Here is a 27,171-nt window from a genome sequence, read left to right as displayed (position 1 = left end):
ATTACTGCCATCTTTTTCACAGGAGAAATTCTGAGAAGCAAGTGCAAATTTATGCAAAGTCTCCATTTGCTTTCCATTTAATCTCATTGCTGTCTTGAAGAAACAACAGGTTATTTGTGATTTTTCTCTCCTTTTGGCATGCTTGATAAAACAACAAAAAAAATGTATGCCCATACGTACAGCCTCTCAAACGTACCACACACAAATCTCCCTTAGTGATTCAGGGCACCTTCCCATTGCCAAATTGGAAATGTATTTCATGTTTATTAAGTTGAAATGAGACGTTAATTCTGCATTAAAAAAAAAAGCTGAAGAGTCATGCAAGAGCAGCATCTGAAGATGTCCCGCTGCTAAAGGACAGCTGTCCAAACAAGCAGAGGGGAGAAAAGGACTAGAAAAACATTATATAAACATTTGACAACAGTTGCTCTGTAATCTGGTCTTACTTCCACAAGCAGAGGAAAGGCCCGTGGTCCTGGGTTGGGCCGGGCTGAAGGGGACACCACCACAGTGGGGTTGAAGCCTGGTGTGCTGAAGAGGTCAGTGGCAGATGAGAGAAAATGAGGATTCATGGGAATCCTGTTGAGGAGAGATAATGACGTTTGATCTGCATGTGAACCCTGCTGAATAGACCAGGATTGCTGGTCACCAGACTATGTTGTGTTTTGGATGCTGGTGTGCTAGTATTCCCACCAGGCTTCTTAACTTGCTTAATCAGCAAGACCATTGGTGATCGAAGTTTAGCACATCCACATATCCCTATTTTTAAACACATGGTCTACTTCCCATGCCTCCATGCCCCTGGACTCTTTATGTGTGTGAATATGTAAGCTGAGAGCAATATGTAGTGTGTTTGGGGGTTTCCAGCATAAAACAGCTTTGGAACAGAAGGAGGTTTGTGTCCTTGGCCTGGTGGTGGGTGGCGTCCCAGCATTCCATTGTACATTGCAATTATCTGTCAGACTGTGAAGGGAAGAAATGTCTTGCTGTGATTTATTCATGTGTGACTGAAAATGAATGGTAGCCTACACGATTAGGTACTAGTAAATGCTAATACACTGTACATATCATTGGAGCTGTGGCATTGCTATTAGCATGTGTGCTGACACTTTGAGCCATGGTGTTCAAGTGGGCATAACAAGATTGCATCTGGCTGACAACATTTCCTGTTCCTGACTTTTTTGTTATCTCTCTGCTATTGAATCAAAAGGTGGAAAACATGCATATAGTAAAGTAAAATGTAGAAATTATATGTGCGTTTTTCACGGATACATTTATTTGACCATAACTCAGTGTTTTGCTATCAGCAGATTTATCAGCTGCAGAACTCATGAATACTATTACACAAATGTGTAGATAATATATATTTTTCAATACACAAGTGTTTCATGGTAATTGTTCTGTATAAGATGTTTTTTAGATTTTGTTAGGGATGGGTGGTATTTCTGTAATCATATCGTAATTTGCCGTAATAAAAAAAAAAAAAAAACATGTATATTATATACATATATGTTTTGATGCCTGATTTCAGTTGCAGATTTACAGGCAAGATGTGTAGATTTAAATCGGCCATGATATTTGTTATCAGCCATAGCATAAATAATGATCAGGTTTTGTTATTGGCCTACATTTAAGATTCAAACCTTCAAATAAAATTTGTTTGTCTTATTGACAGAATGTGGAAAGTAATAAATAAAAAAACAGTAAGTACTGTGATGGGAGGTGGTGAGTTAGACAGGGATATGATGAGTTATTAGGGATGGGCATTTTGGTCATTTTGTCTACTCGAGTTCTCGGACTAATTACTCGTCGAGTACTCGGAGCAATGACATGTACATAATTGTATATACTGTATAATAGCATGTCTGGCAAACATCTTTGGCTGCTGCATTGCATCTTGTTGTTCCAGTGTATCGTCTATTCATTATTTTAGGCTGTTATAAAATAATCTGTTACAAAATGTACAAAAGATTGCATAATCAAAATATAATGCATCATATGTTACCATAGTAATCTAGGTAAGCTTGCACCAGTTTTTTTAGTGACTGTCTGAACCGTCCATTTTCAAATTGCAGTTGGCATAACATGAGACACCATAACCGTCGCGTTTTTAATATGTGTGTTAAGTTGAAGTTCAGTTTTGAAGACACTGCATTCTGTTCCGTTTAGCTGTGCTCTGTCTAGCTGTTTGAAATACTCGCTTGCTGTATATGCGCTGCTTAAGTGCGTTGAGTCCACTGCCACATGCCTGGTGTGTTTGTGTGTATGGGTGTCTCCCCAAGTGTTCGCTCCTGTGGGGAAAGCCACGATGCTCCGTATTGTTGTTGCTGTGATGATTCATGAAGCGTTCCATTCAACTCGGAGAGTCGGAATTTCCACCTTTCAACTGGGGAAATTGCAATGGAATGACACTGTCAGACTTCTAACTTGGAAAGTTGTGTGGAAATCTTCAACTTCCATTTCATCGAGATGCAGGTGTGTGTTGCATCATGCAAACATTTTGGCACCCAGGGCAGGGAGATTTACAGTCAGTAACAAACATTCACTTTTGTTAAATTATATCCATTTAATGAGTCAAAGTTCTTACATTAAATTATAATAAAACGTGTTTATCAAACATTTTGGAGAGTTCAAAACACGGTTAAATACACTCTTTTGATTATCGTAAGGATAGCGTTGCAGCATCGTATATCAGTTTGGGACGTATCTGTCAATCAATTTACCCCTCAAAACCACAACGTAATCAATCTCAAAATTAAAAATAGTCTCCCTCTTTGACATGTTTGTGTTTATTTGTCAGGTAATTGTCACTGGATTTCGAATTAAGTGAAAAGTCACATCATGAATGATCACCATCGATCATCGTTTTCATGATCAATCATTGCTGCCATGTCCGAGTGCCCGAGTACAAGTACTCGTGCCCATCCCTTATGAGTTATACAGGGATAAAGTAGTTAAAGTGAGTCAGCTTTTTTTTTATCACAGACATGCAAACATACACACACTTCCCGTGCCCTGGCTGTCATCCCTTTAATATTGTTTTGGAGATGTTCAGGTGTGGCTACCTTTGGCAGCAAAACCCAGTGCTTAGGGCAATAATAGGCTAGTAGGCAAGGTGCCAGTTCAACTCGACAAACTTAAACCTTCAGTTCTTTCTCTCTCTCTCTCTTTCCTTTTAAGTGAGATTGACCTTTAAACAAGACTTGGAACACTACAGCTGTTCTTGACTTCAAACAGAGCTCAGGGAAGAAAAAAGTGTCTATTAAAACATACTTAAAGCCCCTATTTGCTTCTGTGACTCTGTGGGAATGTAAGTGACTTAAGATCCCTGCTTGGATACAGAAAGATACATTAATAGGGAGAAAAAGGGCAAATGGCTCAAACAAAGCCACTCTTTTTTTCCCAGTTGGCCTCAGTCTTTGTAAGGATGTGATCTTCCCACATCAGAGTTCAGAGTGTAAAGGTCACGTCTGGAATCACTTTCTATGCTTCATCTCTTCCTCACTTGTAACCCCTGTAAAGTCAGTCATTCTCCACAGATATGCTGTTTGTGAAGGTATGAGGTTGTAGTTTGAGAATATGGTGGAGTCTGCCAGACAGACTCATGTGCAAACAAATAGATAGCTGAGAACCTCTGAGGACAATTTGTCACAGAACAGAGCTGTTGGAAAAAATGAAGATGAGTGCAGCTGAACATAGCAATCTGGCCACTCAGCACTGAATCATTAGTGACACATGTGCTTGATGCCAATATTCCTGGCTGCTTTTAAAAATAAAGCTCCCCATTTTTCACCCTCGTCTCACTGAACTCTACATAATAGATGAGTTTATTAATTCACTCACACAGCTCGTCTTGCACAGTCATTACTTTGTCCCAGAGATGAGGAGCATCAGTGGACTGGACCAGAGTTACTCAGTGCCTGCTTTCCTTTAGGTCCATTCAGAAAATTCTGAAGAGTGCAGAAGATAAGGGTCTGTTACTCACAAATAACCTACGCCAGCCACAGAGCTTTCTCATCCCGCTTTCATTGCAGTAATTTTAGTCTGAGCCGTGGCCTAGTGGTGTTGTGCCATTGCAGGTGACAATATTTCCATTCACCCCTCTTCTGCTCATCATGTCCTGTCTTCTCCTCTGTAAAAAAAAAAAAAAAAAAAAAAAAAAAATCATTTAAAAAAAAAAATGTTTTGCTGCTAAATGTAAAGACAGCTACACCGTGAAGCTTTACTGTGGATTAGTGCTAGTGTTCTCTGAGAGAAACCTGAGGATCAATTAGGCTACTCCTCAACTTTCATAAAGATAAGTATAGATAATGGAACTGTTTATTTGTATTTTAAACCCTCTAAATAGACTTTTTCTGAACTATATCTCCATTAGAAAAAGCTGGAGTCAGTTTAGGGCTGTAAAAATTTGCTCTGAGTGGTTATACTTGTGTGTTATTAGCATGGCCATGTGGATGTTTTTGTTTGCACGGCATTACAACAGTAATTAGGAGCTATAGGGACCGCTTCAGAGTCTTTTTATTTGCTGGCTGCTGGGGTTAAGCTGTCATTATGAAAATGGCCAGCCTTCCCCTGCTGATATCTTTCTTCAGCTTTTGTGTGGAGAGCTGTGCTTTAATTACAGGTCTGTGAGTGATGTCACTGCTGTGGCGACTCATGCCATTCACCTGGCGCCTCCCCGTTCCCCTGCACACGTGCGCACATACAAACACACACCTGCCCCTTACCTACCTCTGTCTTACCCCTGAGTCGTCCTTGCCCACACCGCCGGTCGGATCTCACCAACCTCCACCCACCACCTACGATTGTTTAGAGACGGAATGAGATCCCATTTGATTATTTGTTCTGTGAAGGCGGTTATTTATCTTTCCGTCTCAAGCGGCAGATAAGGAGCTCTACAACTGTTTTAACAAGAATGAACTTGTGCCAAGTAGAAAAGGAGGAAGGAAAGAAATGGGTATATACACGTGTAGTCATGCTCACGCACGATCGAATGTCTCATTTAATGCATTTATTTGCACCTTTACATGTGCACTCTTAAAGTGTGTGAGTATGCAGGGGGACATGTCTCTGAATGAAAAGAGATTTTTGTTCCACAAGTGTATATTACGAGTTTCACAGAAAAAACAAGGGAAGAGAAGATGCACCGGTAAGGGAGGAAATGTTTAAATGGTGCAACACCTGAGAAGTGAAATGCTTGATTACTGCAGGAGAGAAGAAGGTTCAGTACAATTCAGTGGAGACGTCATGCTTCAGAACTATACCTGACCTAGGGAATGCGTTACCTGAAAGGCCACAGAAACTGCCTGGAGACTATGGAGCTCTTATCATAGACATTAGATGACCCTGCTAGAAAAATAGGAGATGAATCCATCATGAAGCCTAAGAGCCCTGCAGAAAAACAGGATTGAAGGCTTTCTCAAATGGCAGAGAATGGTAGGTAATGTTATCTCGTTCACAGTTACAAGAATCCTGCTCAGAGAATTCTATAGGGTTTCAAGTTTCTAATATGAATATTAAGTTTCCCTGGCACAATAGAGCTTTTGTTGAGTGCAAAATACAGCCCCCCCCCCTCTCTCCAGTTGTGAAAAAAATGCATTTATATGCTAGCAGAGCTACAAGTGCAGACTCCGGTTTCTCTTGCCTTTATGTGTTGTGTCGTCACAAAGCGCCCACATGTTGAAATGTGCATCTCACTCACCGGCTCCGGCAGTCTGCCAACACTGCCAGTGCTGATTCCAGACATGGATTAAGGAGAAAATCTGGGAAACAACGGTCTTCTGACAAATAAAAATGGCTGGAATGATGGTAACCCAAGTCAAATAGAAAGACAGAGAGGGAGAAAGAAAAGGCAGACGATAATTACAGAGCTTTTTGTTTTCAGGTCCAGTTTTAGCTGGCTACTTAAGTGCCTGATCCTAAATATATGCCTTATGATTACAGTAGTGGGCCCCATTAGGGCAGATGTCCTTTGGGGGGGGGATTATTCTGAGTTTTCGATTGGCTGAAGAGGCTTGGGTCCTTGGCTGAGTCAAGTCCCTGGTTTCCCCTCACGAGGGAAGCACACTGCCTACTTCCTCCTCTTCTGGTCTGTCATTGTCGCTGTGAGCTACACTGCTTGAATAGCCTATTCTCAGAGCACACAGCTGAAACATGCAACCTAATTCGCATCTGTGTCTCTCCCTCCCTCTATAGGCAACTGCCCTCTCGCTCCTTCATTCTCTGTGTGCTGATGCAGGGAGATTTGTGGTGATTTTGACAGGCTGTCTAAGAGATGACTGCCAACTGTGGCGTGTGTCATGTCGAGTTGACGGGGTCTTTATGGTGGGGTGTCCGTAGAGGCCAAGCAGCATGCAGAGCACCAGCACTGGGTGTCACCAGGCTGACAGAGATGGTGCCAAACCCCCAGCTATGGCACTTGGCCAGGCCTTTCCATTGTCTTAGCCATTTTAGATTAGCATGGTGACACACAAATAAAAGCTTAAGCAAACAAATGGGACAGAGTTATGCCGTGAGACCGAATATGCTACATCATGTGGAGAAGAGAAGGTGAGGGTGATCAGAAGCATAGTTGTGTTTTGTATATGTGCATGGAGGTACTGTATATCAGGCCTCCATGAGAACGAAACGGGGAGATCTGCCTCTTTAAGCTGCTAGCTTTCCTAATAGATTCTTAAGCACTGGCTTTAGTGCATGTTAAACCAGGATTACCCAATCAATTTATAGCCAGTACAAACAAGGATTACTAAAACACTACATTTTTCTTGTGCAAAGGATAAAAACAGGGCAAATGAAGGGTGAAGCACTGATGGTGATGAGATGAGTAACTCAACCAGGGTCAGTGTGACCCTGAGCAGAAGGGACGTGGGGAGAGGTTGGTTGCCCCTCAATGGGAGCATGGTCAGAGGGTGTGCCAAGGTAGGATAAGGATATGTAGATCCAAATTTTTCAAGTGCCCATTGTTGTTTGCAAAATTAACCTTAGAGGACCTAAAGCAGCTTTATGGGTGCTCTGGGTGTTGTTATATTAACCTGTGGGGTGTTTTATTTGCATAGGTTGGGCTTTTCATTTGAAAAATACAGTAGGGAATTATCCTTCCATTGTAAATTGTATTGTTTTGTTGGTTTAATCCAATTCTGTATGTGACCATGTGAAAAGTGTTGTGCAAGACATGTTTTATGTGTTTACGTTTTCTTTTAAGATGGAACAATATCGTGGATGAATTGCATATTTCTTTAGCTGACATTTGTGTGTACCTGTCTGTGTTCTGGCAGTGACCTTCCTGAAATCTGATCTGGAGGGTGTAGTGTAGGGTGTACGTGCTAATACATCCCCATCTCTGCAAATATACAGAGAGGGCATAACACTGTGTATGTTTACTGTTTTTAATCTCAATTAGCAGCCAAAGTCTCACTTCACATTGTGAAGCATGTTTAGACACATTCTTGCCAAACCAGCTCTGTGTTTACTTTTTGTGTGTGTGTACGTGTTTAATTGAGCTTACCTCTCAGTGAACCAGTATATACTCTGTGCATGTTGGAAGCACACAATGGTTAGAGCTTGCCCTCACTCTACCGCCTTTTCTCTTTCCATAGTTCTTTCACTTTTCTCTGACTCACATTTCCATGGCACCTTTGCTGCCTGTTGTCATTCTGTGAGTTTCTTTATTGGAGAGTTTCACTCTGGCTTGCGGGTGATGATTCCTCCCTTTGAGACATTGTACAGGGCCTTTGAAAAGAGCTTGTATGTCATCTTAACCTCAGAGCAAGGGGTCAGCCACTGTTGAAAAGAGTGCTAAGGGCGAGAGAGAACAGGAGAACCCCACTGGATGTCTTTTACAAACCCTCTCACTCTTTACATTATGCTAGAAAAGATTGTGGTTGGATTTTGCTGTTGTGATATCAGTTATAAGTGTTGTAGTAGCAACACTAGCAGCACATACATTTCTACATTTATTGTCATAGGCGCATCATTTGTCTTTGATATTATTTTCATGTATCTGTATGTTTTCTAGCATTTGAATATTATCCCATATTTATCACATCTGTGTCATCACTGTGGAGCCCTCAGGCTAACTCCCAACATAACTCAAAGTGAGCAAAGAGACAGGGAAAACAAAGACAATTTTTTTTTTTTTTTTTTACCCCCTGTAGAAATGAATCCTACTTAATTAAGAAGCAATGAAGAATCCACAGATAGCATTCTGTAATTAGCTTATGCAGGGGCTGCTGTAACCAGATACACTGCATTAATGACAACATAAGGCCCTGTGAAAAGCATCATTGTTCTCCGGATAATTGTCCTTTTAGTTAACGGAGGGCAGGGGAAAGGCTCTCCTTGTTAGAGGATCTTGGCTCAGGCTGTCGACAGCTAGGGGCATAGATAAAAATGGGTACCCAGGGATGGGGCTGGCACTGGCCCCATGCCCGCTATGACAAGCCCACTTGTGCTCTCTGCCGATATCTGGATGGCATGTGTAGGAATTAGCCCTCCCCTGGGTGCGAAGGGAGGCACGTGTTAATGACATGGTCCTGAAGGCTAATGAATGAAGAGAGATCAATAAAATAAGGCAGATGTATGCAAACAGCATGCTGATTATGCTGCCTAATGACGCCTGCTGGAGCAGAGATGCGAGGGGAGGGATGGGGAGGGGAAGCGCCATAGAGACACATGGAACATTTACCATCTCCATACACTACCTAACATGACAATGTTACGTGAATTAAATGCAGTCGCTCCTACCAAAGAGGTAAACGGTCAACTGATTAAATGTCAAAGATGTTTATGGTAGTACAGTAATAACTGGAACAAAGTGTAAAACAAAAACAGTGTCATATTTATATGAAAAAAACAAAACTTTATGCAAACATTTTGTGAGAATGCACATTGGTATGTTTCTTCAGTTCAGGGCTTGGATTAATCTTTTTGGAAGTAGGCTAGCGGTACGGGTTAGGGTTCAGCTTGGAAAGGCAGGTAGGTTCACCTGTTTGGAGCTCTTTTATTTGAGCTCCCCATTGTATCCAACCAGCCAGAGCTGTTAGAAACATGATATCTGCCTTTAAGCAGAGAGGGAAAGCAGCCAAGGCTTAACTGCTGTCTCATCTTGGCAACTTCATGGATGCTGTCTGCCTCCATTCATGAGGATTCAGGGAGACGGAATAGAAAGAGAAAGATGAGAAAAGGAAGAAAGGAGTCCTCTCCCACCATTCCCTCCCCATTTGTTACAGGATCAGGTCCTCTGAGGAATGTGTCTAGCTCTATGCACTTGTCCAAGTCAGCAAGAACTAGAGACACTGTTCTAAGTTCAACAGACAAAGCTCAGCTTTGCACTTTCCCCAGCAGAACGTTGCTGGGGTTGGGTTTCAGTGCAGGTGACTGCACATCTTAGATTTTGTGTTTTTCGTTTTGTATCCTTTGACCAAGCCACTTTCACATGGACTCACAAAATGACGGGGACAAAGGGACAATGTCCCGTTCGCAATGTCCCAATATCTTGGCTGTGTGCCAGTCTTGCAGTAGATGAGATGTTAGGTAGTGTGCTCAAAGCGATATTGTAAATGGAATCATCTGGCACTATGAAAACTGACTGGTGACATCATAGCCAGCTGCTGATGTTTGGGTTGACACTGTGTGGTTGCATTATTTTAATGAAAATAAAGATGCCGCTTTCACTTAAGCCAAATGACAAACACTGCAATGCATCATTTATTTTATTGCGCTGGCTCGAGAATATGATTACACTTTTGCACTTCCCTCTGGCTTGAAATTAAAACCCCAGTCCACTATGCAAGACCTTGGAGGACTTTCCAATAAGGGGCCAGAGAGCAGGTGGTGACCCCAACTGGCTTTGGAGTATATTATTGACCAGTGTCCGGCACCCCAGTTGATTGATTTATTGTATTGCTATGAACCTCAGTGGCTGGAGACCTCTGGTTGACCCAGGACTGTAGGGAGCATTGCAGTGACCCTCACCTTAGTGGAAGAGATGTGTGGCATTGACCTGCATCTTAATGAGGGAAGGGTTGACCTGCATGACTGCAGGAATTATGAGACTTGTATCTTTGCAGAACAAAAATGGGCTTTTCCCAATCAGTGGGCATTTTCAAACCATTTAGATTTACTACTTTCATTGGTTAGTTTAGAAATGCCCATCCCGTTTGATAACGGCCTCTGATTTCTACACTTGAGATTCCCTACTTTCATTGGATAGTTTAGAAATGCCCATCCTGGTTTGAAAATGCCTAAAGATCTGAAAACACTCATTACTGTTCTACAGAGACCTATACTTTGGAATAATAGCTCTTCTTCCTGTCACCTTCCTTCTGTCTGTCAATATGATTGTATTATTGAAGCCCCAATTGAAGACATCATGGATATCCTGCTTCTTGTTTCAGTTTCTTTTTAAATAAAATGAACTCCGGTGTAGAGATTGAGACACAGACCTGCTGGATCTCTGATGCTCACCATAAAATGTCACTCCGTCAACCTGATCAAGGCACTTTAGACTTGCAGGAGAGAGAAAAAAAAACACTAAATGCACATCCACAAGCCTCTCTCTACCTTATTACCTTTGTTTTCCTTTGCTTTTTCTTAAGTGGCCCAAGTCTTCCATCAAAGCTCCAGCTGTAAAAGAGGGTTGTTGAAATGTTTGAATAACAGACTCTACTTGATGATCTGTGTTAAGCATATCTGAGCCATCTTACCTCTATAAACACCACTATAAGGCATGAACGCCTTTTTAATGCAATTTATTTCTGTTAAGATTTTTTTAATGTTCAGATTGACTTCTCTCTCTGTGTCCTTCTAATGAGCATGAAGAAAAGGATAGGTTCAGATAATGAGCAGGCGGTGACAGGGCCAACAGGTGTTGCTTTGACTTGCTTGTTTTGTTCCACCTCCCCCACACAAATGCCTTTTATTCCATTATGTCTTAGTGGCTTACATTTGATTTTTCAAAGCTGTTAATTTTAGTTTTGGATGTTCAGATTCTTAACAGACATAGTGTTGGGTTCAGATAAGCTTTCATCCCAGGAAGGCCTGGCTGTGAGTTTTAAGTTCCACAGCACCATTAACTTTAATATGCAACTCTTTCTTTGTCTAATGCAGGCTCGCACACTGTGACCCAGTCAGGCTAGCCACTGAGCTCCCTGTGCACCCCGCCCAATGAAAGGAGTGCACCTGGCATCATAGAGTTCACTTCAATTAATCCATTCGAATTACAGTCCCTGAGCCAATTAAGAGCCTCTCATCTTACACAGTCCCTCCCCAGCACGAGGCTCTTTCCATTGCTGACTTCAACCGGCCCTATTGCAAGAGGGGTGGGGCATGACACCTTTGCTCTCTTCTCTGTGTAGTCTATGCAATTTCTCCTTGGCCCCTTCTCCTTTAGCGTGTCCCTTTTTAAAATATCTATTTGCAAAGCAAATTTAATATGTTGCCTAATTCCTGAAGCTCTCCCTAAAGAGCAGGAAGTGATACCATGTTAAGTCCAAACATGGGGACTTTGCAAGCAATGACTGCAATTGAAAAGCAGAAGTATCAGCAATGTTTCAGAGAATGCCTGTTAGATAACGTCTAGGAAGCGATTGATCTGTGTTTCAGTGCAGGTGAGTGCTTATGTGTACATGTGCACTTATACAGTATTTTTACCATATCTGTGTAGCACTGTTGGTGGCTTTAATACTCAGCCATGTGGACTATTTCCCATGTTGTGTTGGCATGTATATACATAGCCTCCTATGTGTGCCCAGAGCCCTGGCACAAGCAACCAACTACAAACTATCTGCTCCACTGAGTGATTTTATTCACAGTATATCACTTTATCTGGCAGCTTTCCCTCACCTTGCATGTTCACACACACAAATACTCTCACACACACACACAGCAGCTGTGTGTCACACATTCTCTGATGGTAAGGAAGATTGAGCAGAGCAGTACCATGGCCTTAGGTTAAGATTCAAAGTGCCTCACAGTTGATCTTTTAGTCCCGTTTCCTTTAGTAATCAGAAAAGGCACATCCTGACAGCCATCGAATGTTTATCTTGTTTTCTGGCACGCTTCCTCTTGACAAAACCGAGTGACATCATTAAATGCAGTTTCAAGCTCTCTAAGGCTGAGTGGATTCCAGTCCCTCAGAGTAGTCCACTGAGTTTATTGTATAACATTTCAGTAGCATTTAGGTGTTTACCCATAATAAGTATATATTTTTTGGCTCTTTAGTATCTAAACTTCTATTAGGTCTTGTCTTTTGGGTTAGGATAGATCACCACGACAGGTTCATATATAATTTTTGCAACACTCGTGTGCATTCGCTTGCCATTATTTAGTTTTGTAACCATATTTAAGCTCAGCCCCCTAAAGGCCAAACTATACTTTGGTTTTCCACATGCCGCTGCATCTGCATGCAGCCTAGTTTTCTAGACATGAACAGTCTGCATCTGTGTGCAGCGTCTGCACATGCACCTGCCGTTGCTTGTACTAAAACAGTATCACAAAGCTGTGGCAGTCCGCATGTGTCAAACCCATCCATATGCACTCACGGTCAACAAATTATACTTTGAAAGGCTAAGCTCTCAAACATATAGAATAGTATGTGGAAAAACGAAGTATACCTTAGCCTTAGCTATCAATTCAGCCTTGCAAGGTGAGAACATGGATATCTGGCCTTTCTTTAAACATGCTTAATACTCTGCTTCTCTGCCTCTTGTACCCCTCTTAATCTAGCCGGCCTCCTCCCCCAGCAACAGGCGAGAGATAATGGATGGGAGTTTATCCCTTAGTCTTACAGCAGTGAATGGGCCCCGTCATTACAGTATGATATGTTTGCATTGAAAAGGTTTCTGTATTACTCCACCATGCCAAAGATAACTTACTGGGTGTGATACTGTACTCAACACTTACATGTTGACATGTTCCTCAGGTCTGCATTACAAACGGCTAATTGTCTAGGCCCTGGGAGACATTTGGTTATTACAGTAGATATGTGTGTGTGTGGGGGGGGGGGTTCAATGTATCTTTCAGTGGTTTGAAGTCTCTCATTCTGCAGGTAATTACACAGCAATGTAAATTACAGCAAGGCAGCAAAGAACCATGGCCCCTGCCGGCACTACCCTGGCCATGCATTCATCCGTCCTGCCTGACCCTGCAGCTAATGGCTAAACACAACAAGCCACATCTTAGCATGGGCCCCTGTCTGTGGTTGCCCTTTGATAAATCATTAGCAGATGATACTTTCTTTTAAATTCCTTCTTTCTCTTTCTTTTTTGATTCTGTCAGTACCCAGCCCTACCATACAGTATGTGTAGTTCAAAAGGAAACATATCTGGTTAATATTTAGCTGCCAGGTCCCAGGGTAAAGGGATGGAGTTGGATTCATAGTTGAACCATAGGCACACACACACTTTTGAAGATATGTTTCTGTCCACAGAGGAATGTGTCTTCTCTTTCAGAATCTGACCTTTTGATCCTTTTCTGACACATGACTGAGATTCTTCAAGCAGTGCTTAAGGCTCTCGCTCTCTCTCTTTCAGGCCTGTCTGTTATTACACACACATTGATCTGTCACCAGGAGTTAGAGTTCTATGCACCAGTCTCTTCCTCGGCTCTTAGACGTAAATCCTAAAAACATGACCACAGAGTGACTGTTCTAAGTTAGAGATCAATGTCTTCTCTGTTTTTCTCTTTCTTTACCTCTTCTACTCTTTTCTCTCTCTCTCTCTCTCTCTCTCTCTCTCTCTTTCTCTCTCGCACCTTTTCTTTCCGTCTCTCTCTCTCCCTGGCCCAGCTGGGCTCCAGATGTAATGTGCATTTCATGTGGCGCAGTGCAGGCAGGCAGGCCGTGTGAGCAGAGCATTGCTGGGCTGAGACTGGGCCGGGCTTGGGTCTGCTGCTCAGCGGTTCAGCTAGATGTTGCGGTTAGTGTGATGTGAACTTTGACAGTCTGTGTCATGCTTAATGCCTCACTTCCCAAACACAGTTCAGTGAGGCTGATTTATATCTAACAGGTGCTGGTGCAGCATTCAGTGCAGCAGTGGGACTGATGGGATGGGGACAACTTGTGGCAGCCTCATTAAAAAGAGTCAGATAGGAGAGTTTGTTGACTTTTTTTTTTTCTGTCTGAAGTCCACACCCGTCGGCTACACATCCCAAACAGGAGGAACAAGGTATTACAAACAATCGCCACCGTTCCTAGATTTTTGTTAATTTTTGTCCTATTGCACATGCTTTGAAATTCCTCTCGCCCATCTTGGGCTATTAGGAGCAGTGGGCTTTCTGACCTCTGCTGAGTGCACAGTGGCTTAAGCCCTGGCAAACACCACAATGCCAGGATTGTCTGGGAGCGTTGACATGCCAGCAAACTTTGACGGGCTTATGTTAGTGGCGCGGTGTCGGTTTTCCCCCATACTGCCCCTGGACAGCCTGTGAAGGCAGCCGTTACTCTCTTCTCTCTTTCATCTGTCTCGCTGGCTGTCTGTCTGATTCTCTTGTTTTTTTTTAATAGCAATCCGTACCGATTGGCTTGTAAAACATGGATCTGGCTCTTTTTTTAAATCTAGATTTTGAAGTCTAATAGAATGCACGAATACCCATTCAGGTTTTTTTTTTTTTTTTCTTGCTGTCTTGGTTCCGGAAGTATTTTTCCCATTTATTTTTTCCATAGGAATTTCATAGTTCTAAGCCATGAACCAAACCAACCAGCTTTGAGGTAAATCACAGCATTACACCCTTTGATTTGAAGCGAAAAAGTATTTTAAAATCGGACAGAAAGACAAAGGTACCAGACTGTGTACTTACAGTCTTTTATGAAGGAATGAACAAGGGCTGCAACTAATGATTATTTCTTTGATTAAAAATGCCACATTTTATTTCCTCTATTTTAAAAACGTTTTAAAAACATAAATGATTGTATGCTGTACAAGGTTTAAAAGAAAAAGAGGAAAAAACTGTTGATTTCAAAAGATTCCAGATGCATAGATGATTTAAAATAACCTATATATCCTATGCAAACATTATATTATAATATTACAAATAATGTTTACTTAGGATTATTTTCAATCATCTATGCATCTGGAACCTTTTGAAATCAACAGTTCTTTTTTTTTCACGGTGCAACATTATGACTGTACCCATGAGTAGACTACTTTGATTTTAAATTTGTTGATTTACAAGTATAGAATCTATTTACAGTATAGAAGCATATAAGATTAACAACCTCGGAGCTCACGGTAGGTCTGTCTTTAAAGGTTAATAATCAGTTCCCATTTTGAAAAAAATGAATGGGATTTTTACTTCTGGAATCAGAATGTTGTGCTCTATTGAGATTTTACAGATATCCCTTTGGGCCTCAAGCCTTTGCTATAAGTTTTTGTCTGTAGGTGATTAGGAATCTTCTGTTTGCTGAAGGCACCTCCTCTTTGATTGGTTGAGCACCTTTTTTCTGTTGGCATAGCCAGGTTGGACATCTGTGGTGTGCCCTTCATGTAATCAAATTAGTTTTGAGTTTGTAAACATGGCCTTCACACTGAGTTCAGTTTTTCACCCCTCCTGTGCTGAATGTAACTTGCGTTGTGTGCCTCGATATGCTGTAGATTGGAGGAAGACCATTAAATGTTTTCGATGCTGCTCTTCGCTCAGAGCCTCCGCATCTTTCAGCACCAGCCTCGAGGCTACCTTGTTACACACTTGACTACTTGTTTTCTCAGTGTTTTTCTCTCGCTCTTCCTCTGAGTGTTACTCATTTCATCACTACTTAGGAAGCATGCACGTCACTGCACTTACTTTGCCTTGGCCCTGTTTCTCGTAATACTGCAGGGTGAGGACTACACAATGCGATAAACCGCAGGCATCTGTAGTTATGGTTATGATTTATTGATAATGTCTACATACCACAAACCGATACACTTAGATAATGAAAGTTGTTACTGAGCAAACCATCTGCAGGTGTATTGGCCCTGTGTAGTATAGAAAATAATAGTGTAAGAATTAACAATTTGGTCTTTGTATAAAACAAAGCTTTCAACGTTATTACTGTAAACTGTAAACTCCTCTTTGGTTTACATTTCTGCTGAAAATGAGCCTGCTAAGCTTCCGTAGCGGTTCATAAAAATAGAGAGTCAGTAAGCCCGGCATTAAGAGTTAGTGCCATCAGAAGGTATCCCTTTAATTCACCCTGGCAGTCCCACAAACTCCCACCTTTTGAGTGGCCTGCAAAAAAAGAAAACATATAAACCTAATGCTTTCCCTCTTTCTCTTTGTTTTCCGTAAATGTCCAGACATTCAACACTAACAAAACACCACCTTTGCTTCTCTCTATTTCTCCAAAGAACACATTATTCCTTGTACTTTATTAACACTCCATAATTCTTTAAAGGCGTTTGGTGGGGTGTAGTAGAAAGCCATCCTTCCTCGAGGTTTATTGCTTAAAACGAGCACGGCTCTTTCCCAGGATAAGAGATTTAACTAAGCAGAGAGGAATTTGAGCCAGAACTCATAAAAGAAGTATTTGTGTACTAGGGAGAAAGTTCGTACTTTTCTTTCCAAATCTTTATCATTGATGACTTTAGCAAATGTGAAGTGGAGAGTGAATGGAGATGAAGTGTAGGGTCATCAAAACAAGCCTCTAATTATTTATCCAGGATATCCCACTGACGAATTAGAGCAAAAAAATCATTTCCACAGAATGGTCTCACTGGGACATCCTTTAATCCACTGTGTTTGTGCGAGTGTTCGTGCCTCTGTGCCGGTATTAGATCCTCAGTTGCTATTTGAATACAAAGGGCCATGTCAGGGCATGTAGGAGGTTTTGTCTTCTCCTCGTAGCAACCCCCCCCTTTTGATGCTTTCCAGCTCTCACTCCTGGACAGCTGTTGCTCTTTCCTCTTCAGTCTGCCCTCCCATGCCATCCAGAGAAATTGGATCGCGCTTCTCGTGTTTAAACGTATAACAAAGCACCAGGCCTTCGTTGCTGCAACTCAGCCCGAGTCTTTCTCTGCCACCTTTGCCAGCCTGTAACTCTTAATGAACTGACATCACCAGCACATGAGCCTATGCAAGCCCTTTTTGAGAGTTTAGTGCCACAAGTGGGACCGGTTTTAAGCCTGTCTCTTCTTGCGTTATGATTCTCACACAAAGAAATACTCTTGCAGAGCACTAAAAGGGTGCATGTGCCTTTAAGAATGCACTACGCAGGTTATTTAGCTAATTCCAGGTGCTGTTTCTCCCATCGCTCTGTTTTACCAGGTGCAGGACTTGGTCATTACTGAGGTATTTGTTTTCCAGATTAGTTAAAAAGGCCTTGGATTAGAGGCAGGTTATCCAAGCTCTATTCAGCCTGCCTGACAGTGATTCCTGAGTGAAGCTCATGTGGTAAACACATAGTTGAAGAGAATATTGTAGAATTACTCACAAATAATGCTTCATGACTTCCCCACAGGGAGGAAAAAAAAAGACAAAGGGCCTTATATGTAGGCCCCAGTCCCTGATGTAATGCTTTCTTAAGGGCCTGGTGTATACCTATGGAAAACAAATCCAGTTCGACCTGTGTCCCAGTGTTGTGTGCAGCTGAAGTCCCCCTCTGAACCGTTTATATGGAGCTTTAGCTATTATGATGATGAACAGTTTTATCATCTGCCTTACAATCAATAATGCGGCTTTTTAAGGTTTAATATTTCAATGGTATTGATCATCTTAACAACCGTGTTTGCGGTCAACTTGCCTTAACTGCAGCTTTAGAGAGAGAGTAGGAAATGGAAACGTGAGGGGACGTATGGCGGGGTTGGTGGTGGTGAGATGTTTGGACATTAGGAAGTTGAGGGGGAAGTGATTGAGGGAACGAGGGAGTGGGCTGACTAAGAGGGCCAAACTCCTTTCAGCAGATGAAATGTAATATTTCTTATATGCATACTAAATCAGTGGTGACATGAGGGAGTCAAAGGGAAACCGATGGGAAGGTGGTCTCGTTATTTCGATGTTGACAGAGCTCAATCACTCTGTCACACAGTCAGCCATCCTCTTTTACACAAGTCAGATAAGCATGGTGCTCATAAAACCATGTAGTTTGCATTTTTCTCTTCTAACCTTCCATACTTGTATTTGCGTTTTCTCTGTCTGTATCTTGCTCTGTCTCACCCTCATCAGAGAGGAGAGAGAGCTGCTTCCTTGAGCTATTAATAGAGGTGATTTGATAATTAATGAAAATGAAAGCCTTTGGGCCTGGCTGGTTTTAAACTGGCACGCGCGCGCACACACACATGTGTTTGTGTGTGTATATTTACACACATAACGTGTATATGATAGATAGAATTCTGTATGTATACGTGTATAAATGTGTATGTTTAAAAATGGTCCAAGCTGACAGGAAGGTGACAGTAACCCAAATAAACACGCGTTACGACAGTACTATGCAAAAAAGCATTTCTGAACACATAACATGTCGAACATTGAGGCAGATAGGCTACAGCAGCAGAAGACCCTCTGGGTACTACTACTGTCAGCTTAGATCTGCTGAGGTACACAAATGGTAGGCCCACTGAAGCCTCAGTTTTCTGTTCTTGGCTGACAGAAGTGGAATCCAACATGGTCTTCTGCTGTTGTAGCCCATCCGCCTCAAGGTTTGACATATTGTGCATTCTGAGATGCTATTCTGCTCACTACAATTGTGCAGAGTGAATATCTGAGTTACCGTAGCTTTTCTGTCAGCTCGAACCAGTCTGTCCATTCTCCTCTCTCATCAACAAGGCGTTTTTGTCCACAGAACTGCCGCTCATTGGATGGTTTTTTTTTTTTTTTTTTTTTTGGCACCATTCTCTATATACTCTAGAGACTGCACGTGAAAATCCCAGGAGATCAGCAGTTAAAGAAACTCAAACGAGCCCGTCTGGCACCAACAGTCATGCCACAGTCTAAATCACTGAGATCACATTTTTTCCCCCATTCTGATGGTTGATGTGAACATATGACCCATATCTGCATGATTTTATACATTACACTGCTGCCACACGGTTGGCTGATTAGATAATCGTATGAATACGTGTGTGTGTGTGTGTGTGTGTGTATGTGTGTGTGTATATATATATATATATATATATATATTATTGGTGGTGTGAAGTCAGGTAGGCTATTGTTTATTGTTGGTGCTTGAACATGCAAGTTTCCAGTAAGACTGCTTTGTGTTGTTTTTCAATGCCTTGTCTGAGAAGTTGGTAATAAACACGTCTCAAACATGCCTTGTGTGCGAAAACACATGAAGTAATTAATTGTTTGTTCCAACTGATCTTGTTCACGATTGCAAAATGTACAGGCAGGTGCATGAAGATGCAGAACATTCTTCATGATAGGAAAATAGGCAAATGCACGCGCTTGCTCTCTTTATGAGAAATAAGTATGCTCTCCCCACTCCTCCCTCCTGTGTTGTGAAGCATGCTGTGTGCACTCAATGTGCCTGGGGGTGAATGGAGGGCTTTTTGCACCACACACATGATCACCCATCTCTGATTATACATCAATACCTTTATCCCTGGGATAATTTATGCACTTACAAAATACAAAGCTTTATCTGAACCAACCACTGGGGAAGGTGAAGGAAAATAATGTGCTATTACTTTCCTGTAAGTTTTGTTAAGAGAAGTGAGAAACACAGCATGCAGCACAGCTGCCAAGAGAAATTATTTTTGAAATCCAGAAATAGCATAATCTTTAATTTTTTAACTGATACTCCTTGGAAAATCATATTGTGGCAGTACCATGGCACAATTAGGGTATCATATGGTAATAATACCATGGTTCTTTTAATCAAAACCATACTATATATATATTATATTCATGCACCATGGTATTTTTATATTTCTGTAAAACACAAATGTCATTTTATGTTCATTTTTGGTGCTCTAGCCAACTGGAAGTGCATAGTCCAAAAAACATCATGGGTTCAATTCCCAGGGACCTTGCCTACTGATGACATGTATAATTGTAATGCACTGTAAGTTGTTTTGGGTAAAAAAATAATGTCTGCTAAATGCTTAGTTTTTTTTAGTCCTTTTTAATTTTTTACCAATTATTTGTTTGATAGCACAATGTAGAGTCACTTGTTTCACGCAATGATGATGAAGCACAGCATGCACTACCCACCAGGCCATGTTTCTGACATATACTATGGTATTTACTTGGTACTAGGGCTGCACAATTAATCAAAATAAAATCAACATCGTTATGACCTTGCACGAATATGAAACCGCAAAGGCCTGTGATTTAATTAAATAAATAGTCTGATCGTGCTCCTGCCTTCAAAGTTTGTGTGCTGCTCTGTCCTGTCTGTATTGTTAGTGCATTATTACAGTGTTTTCAGAGCTGTTCTAAGCCCCAAAACTCCATCTCGTGCACCAAGCGCATCATTTTTAAAGTGCTCCAGATTGACGTTAATTTCACTTTTATGTAATTCCAAATATTAGCTGCTTCAAGTTAATATACAAATAAATCACCCCATGGCACCAGGTATTTGTGGACAGATAAGACATTAAAATAAGGAGTGCATTATACAGCTGTTGTGAATTCAGCTACAGAGAGACTCATGCAGTTGTCCGCCAAAATAAAAGCTCAGAGGTTTAGAACTCTTTGGTTTAACTAGACCGAATGGCAATGCTCTGTGCAAGTTAAGATTTTATTACAGAAATGTATTACTATTGTACAATAATAATAATAATGATAGTGATAATAATAGTCAATATAACATTATAAAATTATAATTTAAATAATATTTTTGTCCAAATTCAGCCCTACTTGGTACCATAGTGAAACCATTTTTTAATTTTTTTATTTTATTTTTTTTTTTTTTTTTAACATGTAAAACAAATGGTATTTTATTTCAGGACCATGTCTGAAAAAAAACAAAAAACAAAACATGCTGATGCCATAATATTATTATTATTATTATTATTATTATTATTTTTTATGACATTAAAGAAACATTTGTTTTATACAATATCCACTAATCCAAGGTCACATTGCATTTTTGCAGGGGGAAAAAAAACATGCTTTCCTCTTTCTTTGCATACGATTTCAAGAAGAAAAGAGTGGCTTTTGGGCAAATGGAAGTGCTTACCAAAAACAACAGTGAGCAGGGAATCTCTAACAGTATGCATTTTTAATAGAGAAATGTGGATATGTTGAGTGTGGTATTAGCTCTATAGATGTGAGTGGGCTGGTGTGAAGCTCATTTGTGCTCCCGGTCCCGTTCCTCCGCAAGCCCCCCCATGCTTCCTACTAATTGGCAGGAGACTGGGAGCTTCCTGCTGCGTGTTCGCCACTTTCCCCTCGCTTTACCACCCCACCAGTTCCTTTTGCCAGCTCTCCCCTCCAAACGGAGTAATTAACCCACAGCTAATTAACCACTTTTAATTACACACAAGGAGCCTGTTTCTTTCACACTAACCAAAAGTGATGAGACACTTTGCCACCGTATGGATTCCCCTTCAGCTGCCTTTGAACACATTCCATATTTCATCAGCTGAATAAACTCTGCCTTAAAGTGGCCTTTCGCCGTATTACATGCACTTTGTCAGGGAAATATTTTTATGCTCACGTTGTTTTGCTACATTGATTGCATTTTACAAATCTTTTGCTGTTACCCGAGAGCAAAAATTATCACCAAGATTCAGTTTCAGGCCTTAGAACAGAGAATGCTATTGATATCTTGGAATCAATTCGTCTGTGTTCAGACCAGAGACCAATTAGTAACAGATGAGTTTGCAGATGTTTACAGTTACATAGTCACAGAGGAGTACCTCCCATTTCCACAACAAACACAATCTATTAAACAGTGCCAGCATACAGGTAGAAAGGGCTACTGACACTAATGATTGTGGCTCTGAAAGAGTTGTATGCTGGGTGATTTATTGAATATTCACAATATTTTTAATGATTATTTTGCTGGCAATGTATACAATTTTGCAAATACATTTTTATTTAGCCTTGAAAGGAATATTTCAGATTCAATAGAAGTTAAGCTCAACGACAGCATTTGTGGCATAATGTTGATTTAACACAAAAAAGTTTGACTTGTTGCTCCTTAAAAAAATCTGAGTTGCAGGAAGTGATTGGGACCAATCCGTAAACATTAAAATACTCACGGTTTCTAAAGTAAAAAAAAAAAAAAACATTGACGTTTTTCATATATTAAAAATGATTTGAAATATAAGTAAATATTACTGTTTATTTCTGTTTTGTAATATTAGTACATATAATTGGAAAAAAAGAGGAATGCTTAAATATTTGTCTGTTGCTGGTTTAGTAAAAAACAGTGTAGAAAACATGCATGAATTATTTGTTTCGATATTTTTTTTTATCTTTGTTATACTTTCATTAAACATTTATAATTATGTAGAAACAGTGGCTTTTTTTGTTGAAATTAGGGTTCCTCTGAAGGATCTTAAGCCATTTCAGAACAAATACAAAAATATTGAGAGATATATATTGAATATTATCAGAAGGCGGAAAATATTGAGATGGATATAATTGTTTTAGCTATTCTGCTCCGCACTACTGGGAACCAGTGTTTAGTACAGTTTTTAGCACTGTGTTGGCAGCACTGCTGTGCACAGTAGCGGCAGTGTGCCACAGATGTCTGTGCTGTCTCATCCCTTACATACTCAAAGCCATGCTGCTCTTTCTTACTCCCTCTATCAGTGTTTCTCCCTCTCTCCACAGCCTCATTCTCATCACAGGCACTGCTATTTCTGTTGAACAGACTGATAGCTTGAACTAAAGATCATTGATTTTACGGGAAGCAGTGTTTACAGCCAGAGTGCCATCGACCTGAGGTGACTTTTTGCCTTCTGACACAGCACTGCACTGAAGTGTCGCAGTGTCTACATTAAATGTTCAGGATAAGGAAGAAGAGGTGGAAACAATTTCAGTCCACTCTGTTTACCTTTTACTCACTAATAAAGCTGAAATTAAATAAATGGTGCTGACTCAAAGGGCCCAGTGTGGAACCTCCACAGTAGTGCTGTTGAATTACAGGTGCATCTCAATAAATTAGAATGTCGTGGAAAAGTTCATTTATTTCAGTAATTCAACTCAAATTGTGAAACTCGTGTATTAAATAAATTCAATGCACACAGATTGAAGTAGTTTAAGTCTTTGGTTCTTTTAATTGTGATGATTTTGGCTCACATTTAACAAAAACCCACCAATTCACTATCTCAAAAAATTAGAATACATCATAAGACCAATAAAAAAAAACATTTTTAGTGAATGGTTGGCCTTCTGGAAAGTATGTTCATTTACTGTATATGTACTCAATACTTGGTAGGGGCTCCTTTTGCTTTAATTACTGCCTCAATTCGGCGTAACTTGGAGGTGATCAGTTTGTCGCACTGCTGAGGTGGTATGGAAGCCCAGGTTTCTTTGACTGTGGCCTTCAGCTCACCTGCATTTTTTGGTCTCTTGTTTCTCATTTTCCTCTTGACAATACCCCATAGATTCTCTATGGGGTTCAGGTCTGGTGAGTTTGCTGGCCAGTCAAGCACACCAACACCATGGTCATTTAACCAACTTTTGGTGCTTTTGGCAGTGTGGGCAGGTGCCAAATCCTGCTGGAAAATGAAATCAGCATCTTTAAAAAGCTGGTCAGCAGAAGGAAGCATGAAGTGCTCCAAAATTTCTTGGTAAATGGGTGCAGTGACTTTGCTTTTCAAAAAACACACTGGACCAACACCAGCAGATGACATTGCACCCCAAATCATCACAGACTGTGGAAACTTAACACTGGACTTCAAGCAACTTGGGCTATGAGCTTCTCCACCCTTCCTCCAGACTCTAGGACCTTGGTTTCCAAATGAAATACAAAACTTGCTCTCATCTGAAAAGAGGACTTTGGACCATTGGGCAACAGTCCAGTTCTTCTTCTCCTTAGCCCAGGTAAGACACCTCTGACGTTGTCTGTGGTTCAGGAGTGGCTTAACAAGAGGAATACGACAACTGTAGCCAAATTCCTTGACATGTCTGTGTGTGGTGGCTCTTGATGCCTTGACCCCAGCCTTAGTCCATTCCTTGTGAAGTTCACCCAAATTCTTGAATCGATTTTGCTTGACAATCCTCATAAGGCTGCGGTTCTCTCGGTTCGTTGTGCATCTTTTTCTTCCACACTTTTTCCTTCCAATCAACTTTCTGTTAACATGCTTGGATACAGCACTCTGTGAACAGCCAGCTTCTTTGGCAATGAATGTTTGTGGCTTACCCTCCTTGTGAAGGGTGTCAATGATTGTCTTCTGGACAACTGTCAGATCAGCAGTCTTCCCCATGATTGTGTAGCCTAGTGAACCAAACTGAGAGACCATTTTGAAGGCTCAGGAAACCTTTGCAGGTGTTTTGAGTTGATTAGCTGATTGGCATGTCACCATATTCTAATTTTTTGAGATAGTGAATTGGTGGGTTTTTGTTAAATGTGAGCCAAAATCATCACAATTAAAAGAACCAAAGACTTAAACTACTTCAATCTGTGTGCATTGAATTTATTTAATACACGAGTTTCACAATTTGAGTTGAATTACTGAAATAAATGAACTTTTCAATGACATTCTAATTTATTGAGATGCACCTGTATGTAGGAGTCATATTCAGCCACTGATGTCAACATTAATCATTTAGGAAATTAGACATTTTAGTGTCTTTTGAAATAAGTGTTTACTGTATATAGGTTTAGGGTAATACAACATTACATAAAAATTCTTTGCTTTTTCGGTTTGTAGAGAACTAAGTGTGTTATTGGAGTCCATAGCAATACTGCGATCAGGGAGGTCCTCTGCTACAAACTTGTAAATATTTTACATACAATTAGATATGCTAGGCTTGCTAGAAAAAACGGTTTTCACTAAAAATGAAAAATGAACATGCTGTATTTGGCCTGACATTTAGTACATATGTTCATTTCACTGTGTTCTAGTGCTTATGTGGATGACATGAGTGTGAGTCTGGCTTGTGAAATTTTCAGATCAACCCGTCTCTCACAGTTCCCATCCAAAGAAAGTTGCAAAAAGTTTAAAACACACAAGAAGCAGTGTTTAGGACACATTGTGATTAGTGTCTCTATAGTCTACAGTCTCTCTCCCTCTCTCTCTCTCTCTCTCTCTCATATATATATATATATATATATATATATATATATATATATATATATATATATATATATATATATATATATATATATATATATATATATACACACACACACACACACATACACACACACACACACATATGTGTGTGTGTGTGTGTGTGTATGTATATATATATATATATATATATATATATATATATATATATATATATATATGTGTGTGTGTAGATATGTAGGTACATATGTATGTAGTTGATTTCATTGATTTTGAAAATATGACTGATCATGCAAAAAAACTGTCTTTTATTTAAGGATAGTGATCATATGAAGCCATTTATTATCACATAGTTGTTTGGCTCCTTTTTAAATCATAATGATAACAGAAGTCACCAAAATGGCCCTGATCAAAAGTTTACATACCCTTGAATGTTTGGCCTGGTTACAGACACACAAGGTGAAACACACAGGTTTAAATGGCAATTAAAGGTTAATTTCCCACACCTGTGGCTTTTTAAATTGCAATTAGTGTCTGTGGATAAATAGTCAATGAGTTTGTTAGCTCTCACGTGGATGCACTGACCAGGCTAGATACAGAGCCATGGGGAGCAGAAAAGAACTGTCAAAAGACCTGCGTAACAAGGTAATGGAACTTTATGATGGAAAAGGATATAAAAAGATATCCAAAGCCTTGAAAATGCCAGTCAGTACTGTTCAATCACTTATTAAGAAGTGGAAAATTCGGGGATCTCTTGAAGCCAAGCCAAGGTCAGGTAGACCAAGAAAGATTTCAGCTACAACTCCCAGAAGAATTGTTCGGGATACAAAGAAAAACCAACAGGTAACCTCAGGAGAAATACAGGCTGCTCTGGAAAAAGACGGTGTGGTTGTTTCAAGAAGCACAATACTTGTTGACCCCTCTCCAAACATAGCGCTTATGGTTGTGACCATAAAGCTCTATTTTGGTCTCGTCACTCCAAATTACAGTGTGCCAGAAGCTGTGAGACATGTCAAGGTATTGTCGGGCATATTGTAACTGGGCTTTTTTGTGGCATTGGCTTCTTTCTGGCAACTCGACCATGCAGCTCATTTTTGTTCAAGCATCGTCGTATTGTGCTTCTTGAAACAACCACACCGTCTTTTTCCAGAGCAGCCTGTATTTCTCCTTAGGTTACCTGTGGGTTTTTCTTTGTATCCTGAACAATTCTTCTGGCAGTTGTGGCTGAAATCTTTGTGTGATGGCTAGATCTGGCAGTGAAAGTTAAAAACACAAAAGCAGAGTCCGCTACAGACCACTGGGAGGTAATGATGAAACCTTTTTCTGGTTGTTTGAAGGATATTGTGGGGTGCTAGGGGTTGGGTGTGGGGGTTAGTGCCACACCCCCTGGCAGTTCTCAGCTGGGGACAAGCAGGAGTTAATTCCCCAGGAGAGAGTAGGGAGCGCTGGGCCTCTGGGAGCCAGGCCCCTGGGCAGGTGATTGTGCGTGCATATAATCAGACGGGGTCCTTAGCCTTTAATTCCCTCCTTGCTCAGCCGGTAAATCCCACCAAATGAAAGGGCCCATAAATAAAAGCTTATCTAATTTTCAATCCCCTCTAAATGACATCCAGACCCTGCGTTTGAAATTATGTACTGCACTTTTTTTAATTGTTAAAAACAGGTTATAACATCCATATTGTGCTGGGTTATGGAGTGCTTGACGACTTTGCAGTGGCATTGCAGTAATCCACACTTTTAGGTTGAGAGGTGTTGTACTGGGTGAGAAGGCAGCCTAATATGCATTTCCTGTTGTTGACCAATATGCATCTGTTTGCATGTTTGGGCCTTCCTTAGTGCAGGGTAGAGATTAAATATTCCCCTTCTTTAAACAGGTGTCGCTTCGGAAGCAGACCATGATCGGACAAACTGCATTTTATCTGCCTGCCCATCTGCGACTGGCAGACTCCAGACAATCCTATTGCACATCAGTAGCCACTGCAGGTTATTGAATTAGACCATCTCCATTTTAAAGGGCAATCCTGTTTTCTGTAAGCAGCAGACCGCCACTCTGTAACACTGTATA

The 27,171-nt window shown here is 40.7% G+C and overlaps 1 protein-coding gene across 2 annotated transcripts in view; it reads left to right on the top strand.

Moving 5' to 3' along the window:
• Positions 1 to 27,171, top strand: part of LOC127415626 (zinc finger homeobox protein 3-like) — a 204,358-nt gene that overhangs the window by 33,992 nt on the left and 143,195 nt on the right. The window lies entirely within an intron of this gene.

This window comes from Myxocyprinus asiaticus, chromosome 2, assembly GCF_019703515.2.
Source record: "Myxocyprinus asiaticus isolate MX2 ecotype Aquarium Trade chromosome 2, UBuf_Myxa_2, whole genome shotgun sequence".
Taxonomy (NCBI): Eukaryota; Metazoa; Chordata; class Actinopteri; order Cypriniformes; family Catostomidae; genus Myxocyprinus; species Myxocyprinus asiaticus.
This window is presented reverse-complemented; position numbering and strand designations above follow the sequence as displayed.